The sequence below is a fragment of the Marmota marmota genome, unplaced genomic scaffold (genome assembly GCF_001458135.2).
Source record: "Marmota marmota marmota unplaced genomic scaffold, marMar, whole genome shotgun sequence".
Lineage (NCBI taxonomy): Eukaryota > Metazoa > Chordata > Mammalia > Rodentia > Sciuridae > Marmota > Marmota marmota.
Genome location: NW_026000142.1, coordinates 2,796,548 through 2,815,894, shown reverse-complemented (window position 1 = coordinate 2,815,894; position 19,347 = coordinate 2,796,548). Strand labels below are relative to the sequence as shown.

The 19,347-nt window shown below is 34.5% G+C and overlaps 1 protein-coding gene and 1 long non-coding RNA gene across 2 annotated transcripts in view; both read right to left on the bottom strand.

The window, feature by feature from the left end:
* The window catches only part of LOC107144461, a 21,284-nt gene extending 20,505 nt beyond the window's left edge, over nt 1-779 (bottom strand). The window contains exon 1 of the long non-coding RNA XR_001503801.2: nt 681-779. This is a non-coding gene — a long non-coding RNA (uncharacterized LOC107144461). The remainder of the gene's footprint in view (nt 1-680) is intronic.
* The window catches only part of Sdhaf3 (succinate dehydrogenase complex assembly factor 3), a 67,426-nt gene that overhangs the window by 36,486 nt on the left and 11,593 nt on the right, over nt 1-19,347 (bottom strand). The window lies entirely within an intron of this gene.

The window sequence follows — 19,347 nt, the reverse complement described above, 5'->3', positions numbered from 1 at the left end:
AAGTTGCTTATTAGGGCCTCACTAAATTGCTGAGGCTAGTTTTGAACTTGCAATCCTCCTGTCTCAGCCTTCCAAACCTCCGGGATTAGAGGCTTGTGCCACTGCAGCTGCCATTAGCCTATTTTTAACACATCCTTGTCATCACCTTTCCTTTCCCAATGTCATCAGGATAGAACCATACTCAAATTCTCAAACAAAAGTCAGCAAAAATGGCAGAGTATGGATCTCCAGTGAGCTATCCCTCCACAAAGCAACAAATAAACTGTCAAAAAAATGGCAGACTACACTTTCTCCAAACTCTAAAATGGAAAGCTTACAGAAATCACATAAGCATTTACTCAAGACAAAAAAAGCTGAATCTTGGTAAGACAACTTTGTGGCATTTTAACTCACTCTGATCCCTTTCTATGCTCCCCAGGTAGGCAATGGCCTTTAAAACATCAGCCCTAGGGGCTGGGGATGTGGCTCAAGCAGTAGCACGCTCGCCTGGCATGCGTGCAGCCCGGGTTCGATCCTCAGCACCACATACAAACAAAGATGTTGTGTCTGCCGAAAACTGAAAAATAAATATTGAAATTCATTTCTCTCTCTCTCTCTCTCTCTCTCTCAAAAAAAAAAATCAGCCCACATTCCAGGCACAGGTACCCAGCCAGTACCAGGAAAACTAGAATGGAACTTACTCTCAAAGAACTGGAGTTGTTTCTTGTGACTTGTTTGGTGACCGCCTGGATGACAGGCTCAAAGGAATTGCCTTTATCTTGCTTTACTCTTCCAATGCTGAAAGAAGCACCAGGGGGCCATTTATGAAAGAGAGGCAAAGGAACTGAATGTACTACTAGTTCCTGCTACCTACAGGATTGAAGTGGGGGCAGACTAACTAAATGTCTTGGCATGAAAGGCAGCTGAATGAGAAGCTTTGGGGAGTAAGGGCTTTGAAAAGCACCCACATATTTCTGGGAATCTCAAAGATCACACCCATATCCACACATCTAAAATGTTGAAGTTTAGATTCCAGTGTCACTTTTTAGAGGAGATTGCCTCTAAGAAGTGCTCCTGTTCAGCAGCCTGAACAAGAACATCTACAATGTATTTCCTAAGAGTTTAACAAATTTTTATCATATTAAGACACCCAAATTTTGGGATTATTTGTTACAAACTGGCATTAATTGCATGAATAATAGAGACCAAGAATCTAGGAAACCTACATGCATTCTACTTTGCTAGAAAATAAGAACTTGTTTAAAGAAAAATGAGTGGTTTCTTTATATGATGTTCAATTAGGATCTCTCAGCAAGTATATTATCTTTATACTGAATTACTAATAAAAACATTTAAAAAGAAGAAAACACAAAAATGAACTTTATGTAGGTAGACACATTTTTCAATAAATTATTTTGAGCAGTACATACTGGCCAACCTCCATCAAATCTTAAATTTCACTTAGAAAGTGAATCATATATATTCAAATTTAAGTCTGCTAGAATACATTCATTTTAAAAAATAAATTTCACCTGAGTCAAAGAGTTTTAGTATTAACATCTGGGAATAGTAATATAGAAAGAATAATTATGGACAAGTTTTAAGCTAAAAATGAATACAAAGTACATGTATGAAGATAATCTATTCAAATTATATTCAGATCCATGCAGTTATTCTTCTGAAGGATAATGCCTCAGATGAGGAATATCTGACAAAAGAACAGCCCTGAATAATAAAAAGATTCATTTAAAACAACAGAATGGTAAAATAATAGACAAATATGTGTTTTTTTAAAAAAAGTTTAACTGAAAAGATCAAAGCCTTGAGCCTGCATTCATTCTTAATATATATTTTAAACATCACAATAACAATAGCTTCACAAAATGTGCTAAAACATATAGCACAAAAAATATGAATTCAGGAAGCAACATCTCACAATATGCCAAACATAAAATATGAACTTCCTTGAACATGTTGCCACATGCCATGCTATAAAATATCATATTTATTCATCTCATGGTAGCATCAAAATGCCAGTTACTACATTTGCAATTTACTGTTCTTAGCAATTTAGTATTATTTAATGTATGTTCAGATTTCCAAATTTTAAAATAAGCCCAGCAATGCTGAAATAAGTAAAGGTAACACAAAAAATGGAATGCATTATAGTCTAAATGCATATATTACATGTTTTCCTTGAAAAGTTCATAGCTACACACCCATTGCCAATGACAAAATCCTACAGTGAATTCATGTTGTAATCATTACATATCTGAATAGTATACTGTTCAAACATGCTTTATAGAAGATCTATTAATTATAACAAGTTCATATTAGTTATCTGTCAAAATGCTTAGAGATAGCTCCCTCAATTTACAATTTTGAGAAGATTCTATGAATCAGATTTCTACAAGTTGAAGTAAAACTACAAATAGTTTAAAACTTTTATGGTTTTATAAAACTTTTATGGTTTTATAACCATTTTATTTTATGAATTTGTAAAAGTTAATTTCTTTGGAAATAATTAGTCCTAATTAATCACAGTCATAAATTTATGTTTTGTATTCTGGGTTTTTTTAAAGTGACCCTAGACTATATTATTTGTAACTTATTTTTTCCAATGATACAGCTTGTGTATGTTCCCATTCCAAAGAAATTGTCATAAACTAGAGATACTGGGAAGGTGTTTATGAGTTGAGAAGAAATGAAGATTTAAAAACAAACAAAAGACAAAAGGGTGAAAGCATTCATATTCTGTATTGCTAGAGAATATAAATGCCAGCCTCCTGTAAGTGCCCTCCCAATTAACCTACCCCCAAAAGAAAATTTTTAAGACAGGTAATCTAGCAATGACTGGATTTCAATAAGGATTCCCAGGTTCAGCATGTAATTATAAAGCAATATACTCTGAACAATAAACTCTTCAGATATGTAATGATTATTTATTTATATGAATTCAGGTCCAGGATTTTGTTGTTGTTGGAGGCAGATGGTTACCTATGATCTTTTCAAGGAAAACAAATACTATATGCATTTAGGCTATGATACATTCCATTTTTATGTTACCATTACTTATTTCAGCATTTATGGACTTACTTTAGCATTCAGAAATTTGACCACACATTAAATAATACTAAATGCTAAATCTGTAAAAGCAATAAATTGCCAATAAAAACCAGAACTAGGGAAAAGGAGGGGGCATAGGGTTAGAAATGACAGTGGAATGAGATGGACATCCTTACCCAAAGTACATGTATGAAGACATGAATGATGTGAATATACTTTGTATACAACCAGAGTTATGAAAAATTGTGCTCCATTTGTGTAATATGAATTGTAATGCATTCTGCTCATACATAACAAATTAAAATAAAAAAATTTTAAAAAACAGAAGTAGTCCCCCTCCCATCTTTTTTTGTCAGAAAATAGAATTCTCAAAATGAGGACATCATACAAAGGAATAAAAATTTGAGGAAGTCTGGAGAATATAGAAAAGAATTAATTTAGGAAGCTAGTAAAATAATCTTTAAAATTATTTTAGTACTCTATTAGACCATTAGTCTCCAGATTCACTAAATTACAGACTGTCCCCAACATCCTCATGACTACAACATACAGTCTAAGCTATGTAGTATACACACAATAAACAATATAAGGGAAGAATAGGTGTTCCCAATGCCACCAATGGACCCCCTCACCACCATTGCATTTGCCATTGACATACGCTATTTGAATATGCCATAATTTGATATGCCATTTAAATGGATTTATAATTCATATTATCAAGTTTAATTAAGCTAATTAAATAAACCTATAAAATGGACAAGATGCTTTAAAAGATGTCTCTAAAGAATCTTCTGAAGACAGTAAGATTAATACAAACACAAGTAAAAGATGACAATAAGATGATGGATACTTTTCCAACTATGAATGCAAGCTCATCAGCCACAATTAATGAAGTAAAAATGATGGCAACAGTATACCCTCTGTGGTCTTCCTCTCAAAAATCCATAACTCCAGTTTAAGGACAAACTACAAAATTCCTAATTAGTACTGCCAGGTCATCAAACATGAGGAATGTGTGAGAAACTATCACAGTTTAGAGAAGGCTCAAGAGACATGATGACTAAATATAATGTGGCTTCCTGGACAGAATCCTGGAGTGGAAAAGGTCACTAAGTAAAAACCAGGCAAATGTAAATAAAAAATGAATTGTAGCTCATAATGATGTTTTAATATTGGTTCATTAGTTGCTACAAACATACTGTACTATTTTAAAATGGCAATGTAGTCAGATCTGCCACAGTCTGGCTGGGCACAATTCAGGAGCCACTTGTCAAAAGAAACGAACTTTATTTTTAGAACTACACACTGCCAAACAAAACAGCTCCTCAGGAAAACCCTCAGAGCCCAACTGCCACAACCCGCTTCCCACAAGCCTCTCAACCTCCCCACCTCCTCCTGCTCTTGAGGCCGATTGGCTGGCTCGCATGGGCAGAGCCAAAAAAAAGTCCCCCAATGAGCAGCTCCGTAGTCTGAAAGGACGGGAAACAGCCCAATGAGCATCACCGCAGAGGAGCCAATCAGCTAGAAGTTGCTGGGGGCCGCTGTGAGCCAATCATCAGCTGGCAGCTGGAAGTTTGCTGGGGCCCCTTCGACTGTGGCTCTCAACAAGATCCAAAAAACTCAGCCCAAAATTTTTAAAAATATCAAGACTACTTAGAATGAAAATTTACATTCATGATACATTTTGTTAATGAACATTCCCTTCTAAGTGTCATATATTAAGAGATATTAACTAATGTCAAGGCATATTAGAATTTATATTAAATTTATATTCACATGAAAGATACATGCTTCAAAAGTCTGGAGAACATAATTCTAAAGAATGTTAGTCACTATAAAAATAAATGAATGTGAAACTATTATTCATACATAACCAATTATTCATTGTATACACCCTAAATGTCAAGTGTTAGGGATACAAAGATCTCACAATTTCTGATTCAAAGTAGCTTATACTTCAGTTATGAAGCAGACAAGTAAAAAGGCAATTACAACACAGTGTAATAATGAAGAGGAATGAGAATATAATAATTGATATAAATAGAAATCAATGTAGAGTTCAATTGGTGGGATGAGAAATGAGGAATGAAACAGAAAAGGTCTCCAGGAAGAGGTGACGTCTATGCTGATTATAAAAGGAAAAGTTGGTCGGTTAAATAAAAGGAAGAGTTTCACAGAGACCAGTATATATTGTTGTTGAGAGCTACCTTGTCCAACATAGTAGTTAGTCATAAGCCAAAATGTCTACTGAACACTTAAACTAATGATTCCTGAGAATGATTGAGGAACTGAATTCTAAATTTTAAAACTGAAGTAATTTAGCATAGTAAAGAACATCAATTCTCCCTAACTTGGTCTCCAAAGTTTAAAAATCAAAATTCAAAAAATAGATCCACGGAAGGGCAACATGACTGTCTTCAATTTTCCTAAAAATTTCGTTAACCAAACATTAAATCAACCACCATACCTAGAGTCTAGAGGAAATTTGTCCTTAAAAATAATTTAGTACCCCTCTAAAATTGCCTACTGACCTCTCCCCCATGATAAGGGTATTTAAGTATCAATCATCTAGGTCCTTCTTTGTATTTTCATATTTTTGATGACTCCTAGCTTATGCATACTAGTAAATTCGTATTTTTTTATCCTGCTAAACTTTGTACTGTCAGTTCATTTTAGCAGACTCAAATGACAAATATTCAAAGGGAAATTTTAAACTTCCTTATGTTAACTATAAAAATATATAAACACAATAAGATAAAATTACAAACCTATTAGAATGATCCAGAGCATGGAAACCACCAAGAACTGGCAAGAACATGTGCTAAAGGAATTCTCATTTCTTGGGGCTGGGGTTGTGCGGCTCAGCAGTACAGCGCTCACCTAGCACGTGCAGGGCACTGCGTTCAACACCACATAAAAATAAAATTAACGTATGTGTCCAACTACAACTAAAACAAAATATTTTAAAAAAGAATTCTCATTTCAAATGGAAAATTCAAAATGGAACAGCCACCCTAGAAAACAGTTTGGTGGTTTTTTACAGAAATAAACATACTTATGGTAAGATCCAACAATCATATGATTTGGTATTTGCCCCAAAGGGTAGCAAACTTATGTCCACACAAAAATCTATGTCCAAAGATTTACAAGAGTTTTAGTCAAAATTGCCCAAACCTGGAAGAAACCAAGATTTTCTTCAGTAGGTGAATAGATAAGTAGCTGTGTAACATATGGGGAATGGACCAGCAATTGGTGCTTTAAAACACAAAAACAAAGTGGTGCATGCCTGTAATCCCAGCAGCTTGGGAGGCATAGGCAGGAGGACAGCAAGTTCAAAGTCAACCTCAGCAATTTAGGGAGGCACTCAACAATTCGTGAGACCCTGTCTCTAAATAAAATACAAAATTGGGCTGGGGATGTGGCTCAGTGGTCAAGTGTCCCTAAATTCAATCCCCAGTAACAAAAACAGAAAACAAAAACAGAGCTGTGAAGTCAGAGCAGTATCTCTGACTCCATCGTGCCCAAAGTCATTAATTATAGCCAAAGAAGCTATAGGGAAACTATACTATAGTGACCTTGAGGACGGGTCTTTCAAAATATTCAGGGGAGTGGCCAGAGGCAAAAATAAGAAAGAGTGAAGACAGTGTTCAATATCTGTGGGATACCATTAAACAAACATTCACATTTTTGGAGAACCCAAAGAGAAGGGGGAAAAAAAGGTTAAGTGCATAGAAAACATATAATACAGCAAAAAAACATCCACACTCTTAAAGAAGATATAAACACCCATATAAAGAAACCCCGTAAGACCCCAAATAGACATAACCAGAGACTTTTACCATGACACATTACAACCAAACTGTGAAGCGTATAAGACAAAGAAAAAAAAAAGACTGTCAAGCATGCACAAAGCATGGGTTTGCTCCTCAGAACTGCTAAAGTAGAAAGGGGGAAAAAAAAGGAAGAAACCAATTTGAAAGGCTACATTCTGTATGATTTCAATTATATGACATGTTAGAAAAGAAAAAAAACTATGGAGACAGTAAAAAGAACAGTGGTTACAAAAGGTTGGTGAGAAAGATTAATAGAGAACAGAGGATTTTTTTAAGACAATGAAAATACTCTATATGATACCATATTGAGATATAGGCCATTATTTATCTAAATCCACAGAATTTAACACCAAGAGGAAACCCTAATGTAAGATACAGGGCTCTGGGTGATTACGATGTGTCAATGTAGATCCATCAATGGCAACAAGCATACCACTGTGGTGGAGAATGGTGAAAATGCAGGAAGCTATGCATGTGTAGGTGCAGGGGATACAAAAGATATCTCTATACCTTACTCTTAAAGTTGCTGTGATCTTAAAACTACCCTTTAAAAAACCGTCTTAAAAAAATAAAATCAGTCACCTGAAATCTGAATTACACATCCAACAACAACAAAAACAAAAATTTAACAAACTTTCAGTAGGATCTGAGTTTATATTGTGACCAGTTATGGCTTAGAGTTTGGTTTTTTTGTTTGTTTTTTGTTTTTGGAAGGGGTGAGGTACTGGGAATTAAACTCAAGGACACTCAACCACTAAGCCACATTCTCAGCCCTATTTTGTATTTTTTTTAGAGACAGGGTCTCACTCAGTTGCTTAGTGCCTGACCATTGCTAAGGCTGGCTTTGAATTTGCAATCCTCCTGCCTCAGCCTCCCAAGCCACTAGGTGACTTAGATTCTTGTTCGGTGGTAGAATACTTGCCTAGCATGTACAAGGCCATGGGTTCCATCCCCCGTACTGCAAATATGAAAAACTGGACTAAATCTAATATTTTATTTATAAAACTAAAGCATGCCAGGCTGGTGTTGTGGCTCAGCAGTAGAGCACTCACCTAGTATGTGCAAGGCCCTGGATTCAATCCTCAGCACCACATAAAAATAAATAAATAAAATAAAGGTATCGTATCCAACTGCAACTGAAAAGTAAATATTTTTTTAAAAACTTTTTTTTTTATAACACAGTTTAAACTGTGCCCGAAATTTGTCTTTTTTTTTTTTTTTTTGGTAGTGCTGCAGTTCAAACCCAGGTTCTCACACATGCTAGAGCTCACTCCATCACTGAGCCACACCTCCAGCCTCCTGAATTTTTTCATTTTTACTAAAGTATTAATGGTTTCATTAGAATTGGTATACCTTCTACTTTGTACTTTTACATTCTACCACAGACTAGTCTAGCATTGTTTAAGATGCAACTAACAAATTCTTGATTTAATAAATGATTAAATCTGGAAGATACCCAATGAACCCATCTCTTTCCCAATTCTTTTCTGACTCAATGTAACAACACCTTTCTTTTATGGACAGTGCAGAAGATCTGGTTAATAAAGTTAATGTACTCAAACACAAATGCCTCCTCTGGTATAGCACAGAATAGTCACATAAGTATTTGACCCTATTGCCCTACCAACTACTTAGACTAGGCCACATTTCAGACTAGAACACAAAACTTCCATTAAGCAAGCTGAGTAGGGACAAGAAAATCATAGGAATTTAGTCAGCTTTTTCATGCTGCAACCTAAAGAACTGACAAGAACAACATAGAGGAAGAAAAGTTTATTTTGGCTCACAGTTTCAGAGGTTCAGTCCATAGATGGCCAACTCCATAGTATGGGTCCAAAGTGAGGCAGAACACCATGGTGGGAGAGCATGGTAGAGGAAAACAGCTCAGGACATGGCCACCAGGAGGCAGAGAGAGTTCCACTCTAAGTTCCACTCATCAGCGCAAAGATATAAACCCCAAAGTCATGCCCCCAGTGATTTACCTTCCTCCAGCCACACCCTGACTATGGTTACCACCTAGTTAATCCCTACCAGTGGATTAATACACTCATTAGTTTACACCTCTCATAATCTAACCATTTCACCTCTGAAAATTCTTGTTTTATCTCACACATGAACTTTTGGGGGGAACCACTCATCCAAATCATAATAAAAGTTTAGGTAAAATACATAAGGGAAATAGAGAATATAGAGAGCAAATACAATAGAGTTTGTTCCAACAATACTGTTTTTGTCATTTAATATGTGGTACAAATCTACAACTATTTACTTGCTAACTCTTTTTGGCACCAGTCAACTAACAAAAATGTTTATCATGAATAAAAAAGCCAGTGTGGAATTTCCACTTCTCAAAATAAACATTAAACACACAGACCTTTACACTGACCACATAAAAACCAAGATACAATCTACTCAGCATCAGTATTTACTTTAAAATTCTGAATTATTTTAAAACTGTACAAGACTACACATATAGCTACAGATAATATATTTACATATTATGCTGAGAACCATGATTATTTCTAGTGAGATCAAATAGCTATTTACCTAAATCAATTTCACTCATTTTTATCCTAAATATTTTGCGCACATGTAAGTAAATCAATAGTTGCTAAACTGTTAGCAAAAGAACCACGTGGCAAAAAGTTAAATATTAGCTTCATATCAGTGATACCAAAAGCTCTATATAAAAAAAAATTAAATCTAGTAACATCAAGGACCTAGGAATTAAACCAGAGAGCTTGCACCTAATAGACAAAAAATAGGCCCAAATCTCCATCATGTCAGATTATGCCCCAACTTTCTTAATAAGACTCCTAGAGCTCAAGAATTAAAACCAAGAATCAATAAATGGGATGGATTCAAACTGAAAAGCTTCTCAGCAAAAGAAACAATCAGTGAGGCGAATAGAGAGCCTACAGAATGGAAGCAAAGATTTACCACAAACACATCAGATAGATCACTAATCTCTAGGATATATAAAGTACTCAAAAACTTAACACCAAAAAGATAAATAACCCAATCAATAAATGGGCCAAGGAACTGAGCAGACACTTCTCAGAAGAGGATATACAATCAATCAACATATAGAAAAATGTTCAACATCTCTAGCAATTAGAGAAATGCAAATAAAAACTACTCTAAGATTTCATCTCACTCCAGTCAGAATGGCAGCTATTAAGAATACAAACAACAAAAAATGTTGGATGTGGGGAAAAGGGCACACTCATACATTGCTGCTGGGACTGCAAATTGGTGCAAGCAATCTGGAAAGCAGTATGGAGATTCCTTGGAAAACTGGGATTAGAACCACCATTTGACCCAGCTATCCCACTCCTTAGGTCTATACCCAAAGGACTTAAAATACAGCATATAATTAAAAAATCACACTTTGGCAATTAATCTGTACCCATGTAAAAAAGCTGTATATTGTTTAAAATTTCATGAAAAATCTATTGTCTTATGAATCACAAACATTAGCTAAAACACAGCACGTATTTGGTGGCTATCTACCTTGCAAAACAAAGGTTTTTTTGTGTGAGTTTTTTTTCTTCCTCTTCTTCTTTTAACCTATGAATCACCAGTAGGGCAGTTTCTGAAATATGGTAGGCATTTAATAAAAATGTACTGAATCAGTGAATTTCTTAAATTAAGACCAGAAGGGCTGAGGATGTGGTGGCTCCGTGTTGGAGCTCTTGCCCAGCATGCATTAGACCCTAAGTTTATTCTCAGCACCATTGAAAAAGAAAGAAAGAAAAATTAAGAGAAACAGTGACAGAGAATGAGGCAAGAAACAAAACAGTAAAGATACCATGAGATTGTCATTCAAAATTCTTGGTTAACATAGAAGAATACAGATTAAATCAATTCCTTAATTTCTAAAGTAGAGTTAAATAAAATTTCACATATTAGGTCTGATATTTTTACCTTTAAAGAGTAAATATCTGCCCTCGATTTCTCCTAAACTAAGAAAAAAGATAATTACTCAATTTAAAATGCTATTCAGGAGAATACATGAAATCTTCAAAAATGGATGTATATAAGAAATAGAAAAATTATTTACTTCATTGTAAAATCAGTGAATTAAAACATTAAAAATGGAAACAGCACATTTATATTATATAATACAAACATGAAAATTGTTAGTTGGAATATGAAAAGACAAATATTGCAGACTGAAATTGAAATATAAAGTTTCCTTAATTTTATCCATCTTTCTAGACACAAGGATCTTCTGCCATCATGTGGAAATTTTTGAAATTACACATGCATTTAAAAAACTACTGTGTATCACTAGAGTATTAGTTTACCCCTAGTTTCCCACATTTGAAAAGATGAATCCAATTGTAACTTTGAAGTTAACTATTACTAAAATTTAGTGAAAATGTTTGTGCACAAGGCTCCACTTCTTCCTGAGAAAAAATGGTGTTTGCTTGCACCATAAAGGAACTGAATAGAAGACACTACTACATTTGTTACTAAGATCTGTACCAGTTATACTTCTTCTAGGTTTCTTCCAGTTCATGATCCTAAATCCTTTAACGACTGTCTCCTTTACTCTCCCCCACCTCAGTCACTTAAAATACTGTACTGAATAGAAAAAAGAAACAGAATCAAGCTACATTAACTTGTTCTGAATAAATTGGAACCAAAGAGGTCTGATACTAGTTTCATAATTAAAAACTGAACCAACTATCCATACAGTCACATGCCCATTAACTACACATCTAGACCAAAATATGAAGTAGAGTGCTTGGAATAAGCCAAGTGTCCAGTGAACTATAACAATGAATTCTCTTGTACTAATGAAATACAATTTTAAGAATTTAAGCTTTTGCTTAAACTACTAATCTTTATGACGACTACTGTTCACAAATTTGTTTAACTCTTTATTGAGATATAAACATTAACATAATCACTCATTTTTCTTTGGGGGAGATGATTTACTGAGCATCTTTTATACATAAAATACTGTCTTAGTAATTTTAAAGTACACCAAAATAAGTAAAACATCATTTTTATCCTCAATGAATTTACATGTACCAGTGGAAAAAAGGTGCATGTACTCATAACATGATGAATAAAGTAGTAAGAACCAAAACAAAAATAGAAAAATAATGTCTTGGAAAATTAGAAAACATTGAGATTTGCTTTTCACTGGAAGACTTAATTAAGAAAGAGAGAAAAGGTAAAGAACTAAAAAAGCTAAACACCAAAAAAACAAATAACCCAATCTACAATGGGCCAAGGACCTGAACAGACAGAAGAGGATGTTCAATCAATCAACAAATACGTGAAAAAATGTTCATCATCTCTAGCAATTAGAGAAATGCAAATCAAAACCACTCTAAGATACCATCTCACTCAAGTCAGAATGGCAGCTATTATGAAGACAAACAACAATAAGTGTTGGTGAGGATGTGGGGAAAAAGGTACACTCATATACTGCCAGTGGGACTGCAAATTGGTGCAGCCAATATGGAAAGCAGTATGGAGATTCCATGGAAAATTGGGAATGGAACCACCATTTGACCCAGCTATTCCTCTCCTCAGTCTACACCAAAGGACTTAAAAACAGGATACTACAGGGACACAGCCACATCAATGTTTATAGCAGTACAATTCATAATAGCTAAACTGTGGAACCAACCTAGATGCAATAAAATCATGGCATTTGCAGGTAAAGGGATGGGGTAGAGAAGATCATGCTAAGTGAAGTTAGCCAATCCCAAAAAAACAAATGCCAAATGTTTTCTCTAATATAAGGAGGCTGATTCATAGTGGGGTAGGAAAGGGGAGCATGGGAGGAATAGACAAACTCTGGATAGGGAAGAGGGGGTAGGGAGGGGAAGGAGGGGGCATGGGGTTAGAAACGATGGTGGAATGTGATGGACATCATTATCCAAAGTACACGTATGAAGACACAAATTGGTGTGAATATACTTTGTATACAACCAGAGATATATGAAAAATTTGTGTTCTATATGTGTAATATGAATTGTAATGCATTCTTCTGTCATATATAAGTTAAAAAAAAGAAAAAGAGAAAAGGATTGGTGTTGTTTTGAAAGACATTTTAGGGTTTGGCCTTGTGGGAAAATAAAAAGATTTATCCAAATGAATGGCTACTTTCAGAGACACTCTTTCTTTTCTTTTCTTTCTCTCTCTCTCTCTCTCTCTCTCTCTCTCTTTCTTTCTTTCTTTCTTTTTTAAGAGAGAGGGTCTCACTGAGTTGTTGCTTTGCACCTTGCTAAGTTGCTGAGGCTGGCTTTGAACTCATAATCCTCCCACCTCAGGTGGATTACAGGTGTGTGCTACCGTGCCTGGCTTAGATTTTGCACACTTTTTTACTCTGTTAAAGAGAAGTTAATGGAAAAACAGATGAATTTTCATAAAAGTAATAAAACAATCAAATTTGTGTCTTGTAAGACAACAACTAATAGACTAAAGGTAAAAATTACTTATGAAGTTATTACAAACACCTGTAATGACAATTGGAATGGAAGTGATAGATCAACGTTCTAATACTCTAAAAGGAAATCAAATCAGTAGGATTTGGCAACTAATTGTATGTGGAGGATAAGAGAGAAGTTCATTTTTTAAAATGAAAATTACATAATTTGTTTTTAGCACCCTCAAAAAACACCAAAAATTTTCACCTTCTCATTATTAAGCTCCTTCCTACCCACACTAGAGCTAAAATAGCTAATGTTTATTGAACAGTTACTATGTGCAAGACTCTTGGGCAACTACTGTGCATACACTATCTTATTTAATCCTTAATCTTAGAATTAAGTACTGCTGGTATACCCAGTTTACCGATAAGGAAACTGAGGCTTGGGATAGTTAATCAAATAAGCCAACGTCACTCAGTAAGTGGCAAAATGGTTAGATACTTATTCATGTATTAGCCGACAATAAATTTAAAATGGAATCTCTCAAAGGTTAAGTATATTTTTAATAGAAACTCAAAAGACAGAAAGATCTTCAAAATACAATGGAATGGAGCCATATGTAGGAATGGCAAGATACAGGGCAGACATATTGGGAAGGGAATTGCCTAATCATAAATCTACTGGCTAAAAGAAAAAAGAAGTTTTTCCTCCTGTACTCATACTCCAAATCTGTTTGTCCTGCTATCAAAAAACCAATATTCTCAACCACTATTCTTAAAGGTACAATGAGTTTCATTCTATCATATACAGATTTATAAACAGACGCATAAATTCCTTGAAGTCACTAACTATATATTAATATACCTCTCCCCTAAAAAACAGTAGGAAATGAGTGAATGAGTAAACACATGAACTCTGTTGGACTGCTTCTGTCTAGACTTCATGGCACTGTGTGACCAACACCCTCACATTGTTCAAACATTTTGAGTAATTTCTCCATGTCCCACCCTGATCTCAATCTCAAAACCTCTGCTCCTGATCCTTTGTCTCCTTCTCAGTTTTGAACTTAATAATGCCCTATGGATAATTCCTGACATTCAACTTGTTAAAGCAGCAGACAAAGATAAATGGCCTCATTTTAGAAGTATTTCTCCTAAATCCCAGGAAATTAATTACCAAGAGTTTTGTGACCCACTAACAGAAATTGACTTTCCATGGAATCTAACAGAATCCATGTTTGATAGCGAGAAGGCTTCTCTTTTGATAAACAATCTAGTTGGCTGTGTAGAAAATCTGAGAGATGTGTACAAGTTCCCAATGCTCTTAGCTTTAACCTGTACAACCTTTGAATAACATGGGTTTGACTGCACAAGTCCACTATATGCAGACTATTTTTGAGATCAGCAACCATTTGAAAAAACTCTCAAATTAAATGAATAACCTAGAAATATCGAAAATTGAAAAGAATGTTGTGAATGCATAAAATATATTTAGATAATATACAATTTATTCCCATAAAATATACACAAATTTTAAAAATTAAATTTATCAAAACTTACACACCAACACTTATAGAACATATATGACACCATTTGCAGAGAAGAAAAATGCAAACAAATGTAAAGATGCAGTATTAAACTCTAACTCCATAAAATTAACTGTAATACACATATACGACTGTAATAATTTCACACCCACCTCCTATTGCTATCACAGTGAGATCATATTGATAGCATCCATCTTCACATGAAAAAGAAACAGTAAAAATGTTTGTAGCAAAAAGTGCTCTTTGGCATTTCTCCTCTATTTTTCACTTATACAATACATATAATACTCAAATGTGTTAATTATGATATTATAAGGCTTACAGTCAATTATAGACTATTAGTAATTAAGTTTTAGAGGATTGAAAAGTTATACGCAGATTTCTTACTGTACTTGTTAACTCTCCTAAACTCTCTTAACCCCAAGTTTTGTTCAAGGCTTCCACAGAGTCTTGCAAAAGCAAAACAACAACAACAACAACACACACACATACACACACACACAAAAAAAAAACTCTATTTAACCAACAGTGCAGTACAATCTTCAGAATGGCAATCATTTTTTATCTCATCTTTTCATTATAAAACTACCATGTTTTACTATATTAAGAACTAAATAGCTGTTTTTGGTTAATTCTAGTTAGCATTTTAGTATTAAAACTAAGAGGAGGATGAATTATCATTAGTATCTTCCAAATATTAAACAGAGCAATAAACTGATGGGTATAATCAAACTACTGCAAAAAGTAAGCCAACAAACCTATTTAAAAGCACCACATACATACACAGGCTAGGATAAAGCAAAACTTTTAAAGAAAATAAGGCAATTAACATTTGGAATTCCAGTTATGCTTTTAAAAAGAAAAGATAAAACCACTAAATAACTTTTCAAACTTTTCATAACTTCACACTAACCCTATTATTTAAGAAGATAAATTACAAAAATATACCATGGCTCAATCTAAATATACGAAGTCTTGCCACTCCTTTAATTTAGGGTGTTAAATACATTTTGATGGCATTTAGTTGAAAAGAATGAAGATAAAATAATCTGGTATGTCTCACTTATCAAAAGTGAATTTGTACTTCACATCAAACAGAAATTAAATTTTCTTCTTTTTAGACACATGCATCAACATTTGTAGACATAGCCTATTTAAAACAAATTTGAGGTATGCAAATGCAGTTTTACACAAAGAAACAAATTATGGGCTGATTATTCACTTTACAAAGGATCCAAAAGAGAATTCCTTTAAATAGTAAGTTTGCCAGTATGCTTAAAACATAATTACATTTTTTAAAAAATCAGTTTATAAACAAATTTTCAGAAAGATACTCAAGTATAAAGTTAGTTAAAAGGATACCAATCTTCCAAGAATTCCTATTATTAGTCTTTGTCCTAAAATCTTGACAAATATAATAAATCAAACTAATGGATTAAATACAATAGCTGAAAATGGCATTGAAATGTATATTTAATATAACTATTCTCATAATCACCAACCTACTAAATTATTTTAAAATATATTCAGGAGGTAGGTGTGGTGGCTCACTTCTATAATCCCAGTTACTCAGATACTTAGGCAGAAGAATCACAAGTTCAGTCAGCCTGAGCACCTCAGTAAGATCCTGTCTCAAAAATAATATAATATAGTATAATATAATATATAATATAATATACTAATGTTGGGGATGTAGCTCAGTAGCAGAGTGCCTCTGGGTTCAATCCCTGGTCCTAAAAATATTTTTCAGTGACTGGAAAACAATAGAGTTAATATGAATAAAAGTGACTCCAAGAAATCTAAGCTACTTTGCCTTCTTTGTACATGCAAGCAAGAAGTACAGGAAAAATTAAAATCCAGAGATTCCCCATTTGTTGCAATTTTCTAAGAAAACCCTGTGAGGAGGAAGACAATGCCTAGGAAAAGAAAATACATATGTGATGATCCAGAAATGAAGCTTTTAGACAAGCTAAAAGAAGCAGGTAGAAGGATCCTAATGCCCTAAACTACCAATACTGGTTCACTTCTTCTTGTTCTGTTTAGAGTGCCATCTAAAGAACAAATTCACAAACACTGGCATTTCAACTGAAGACCCCCAAACTGGGTGAGATGTGGAGTAACGTGAGTGATAGCAAAAAACAGCCTTACAATAATAACATGGTAACACTGAAAGAAATATGACAAAGATGTAGCCACTTCACAAAAACTTGATGGTGCAAAAGGGATAGCAAAAGTTGCCTGAATAAAGAAGAGGAGGAGGAGGTGGAGGAGGAGGGGGAGGGGAGAGGGAGGGGGAGGAAGGAAGGAGAAAGAGGAGTCTGGAAAAGAAGATATAATGAAGAAGTAAAACTGAGCATCTGTTGCCATGTGAATTCCACAAAGTAGAGAAAATACCACAATACATCTCTGAGGAGATGGTGTTAGATTTCCTTAAAGCTGGTGCAGTGCTACATGCCTGTAATCCTGAAGACTTAAGACCCTGAGACAGGAGGATCACAGGTTCAACACTAGCCTGAGCAATTTAGGGAGACCCTGTCTCAAAATAAAAAATAAAAAATAAAAAGCACTGGTGATGTAGCTCAGTGGTAAAGCACCCTTGGGTTCAGTCCTCAGTACCTAAATAAATAAAAAGAGTGAATTACAAAATCAGAATGATCATACTGCAGTTTCTAAAAGTGCTCTAGAAATATCAGGTATTTGCATGAGGTATTCCAGGGTGTTTTGGCATCTTGAAACTATATTAATGTTTTCTATAACTCTAGATATCCTATAATAATAAGTTCTCACTCCATATCTTTAATTTAGTCTTATAAAGGCATTTAAAGATCTCAGATTTTTCTTTTAAAGTGGTGTAACTATGGTTATTGGCCAGAAATCCTAGTTATTAATTTTCTTTATTTATTTTTGGTGCTGGGGATTGAACACAAGGCCTTGTGCATGCAAGGCAATCACTCTACCAATTGAGCCATATTCCCAGCTAAAGTTATTAATTTTATATCTGTTATCTATAAATTATAAAGTAAATTAAGCAACACAGACAAACCGCAAGGACCAAGTTTGGAAGTGTGAAGTGTGAAGCAGTAAGTATGATGCCTTCTGTAGGAGTCACAGTCCACAGTGTCTGCTGTGACCATAGTATCTGTCTCATTCATGTGATTCCTGCTGTTTTTGTATATGTGTATCTGCTATGCCACCTACCACCAATCTTAGCTTTGGAAAGGTCATATGAAAAGGTATATGATTTTTTTTTTTTTTTGATTAGGCAGAAAGAATCACAAGTTAGGCAGAAGAATCACAAGTTTGGTCAGCCTGAGCACCTCAGCAAGGGATAAGGGGAGAGGGAACTGATGAAGAGGGCTGGTTTTCCTTTTCTAGAAGTCAGATATTTACATTCACTTCCAGGGGCCCTTTTTTCAGATGTGACTCAGAATTCAGTATTTTTTAGATTTTTCCAAAGGTAATGGGTATGTAGTGAATTTTAAGAAACACTCCAGTGGGATCTAAGGTAGTATTCTGTAATTGTTAATATACCTTCAGAAAATATTTGACCATTCACAAGTGAAGATTTCATGTCCATGTAGGTCATGCTTTACTGCCAAGTTTATCTTATTGTAAAAGAGATTTTGCTTTTGAGAACTTTGCAAAACTGCAAATAGTGGTGCACACCTGTAATCCCAGCATCTTGGGAGGCTGAGACAGGAGGATCACGACTTCAAAGCCAGCCTCAGCAATGGTGAGGCGGTAAGCAACTCAGTAAGACCCTGTCTCTTAAAAAAAAAAAAAGAGATTGTGGATCTCTGTGAAGCTTTCCAGGAGACGGAGGAGTTAGTGCTTAGAAGTTTGCCTGGTAAACATGAGTTAGTGCTTAGAAGTTTGCCTGGTAAACATGGAATTAAATAATGACAAGTGGGTGGGCTTGAGAAAGTTTTCTTTAGGCCTCCCTGTGTCTGCAGAAGAAAACATCCCTTTAGTAATCATTTTTGTAAGTCCTCTATGTTATTTTTTTTCTGGACAGTGCTGAGCACATATTAGCAAGTTTCTCCCCAGTCCTTTATTTATGTTAACCACCTTCTTTCTCTTGAGACATCATCATCATCATCATCATCATTATTCCTGTTAATAGATTAAGCTAAATCTTCTGGGCCTAAGAGATTTCAGATTCATCTTATTGTGTACAAATTTAATTACCTTAATTCCCAAGGTAGGACTGTAATGCTTTATTTATAATTTTTTGCTCTTCTTGTATTCTATACCACTATAACTTGAAGCATTTCTAAAGTATGTTTGTTTTCTAAGCTCTAAAACACAAAAATATTCACACTTTATTTGAATAATTCTTAATGGTATGACTTATTTCCCTAAAAAACACTTCATCGTTATAAACATACAGAACAAAACCAGAATATGATGTTTAAATACCAAATGTTTCTGAGCTTTGATACAGTGACTTCACTTTGCTGTTGCTGAACAGGTCTGTATTTAAAAACCCATCTCACTTAACTAAAAAAAAAAAAAAAAAAAAAAAGGG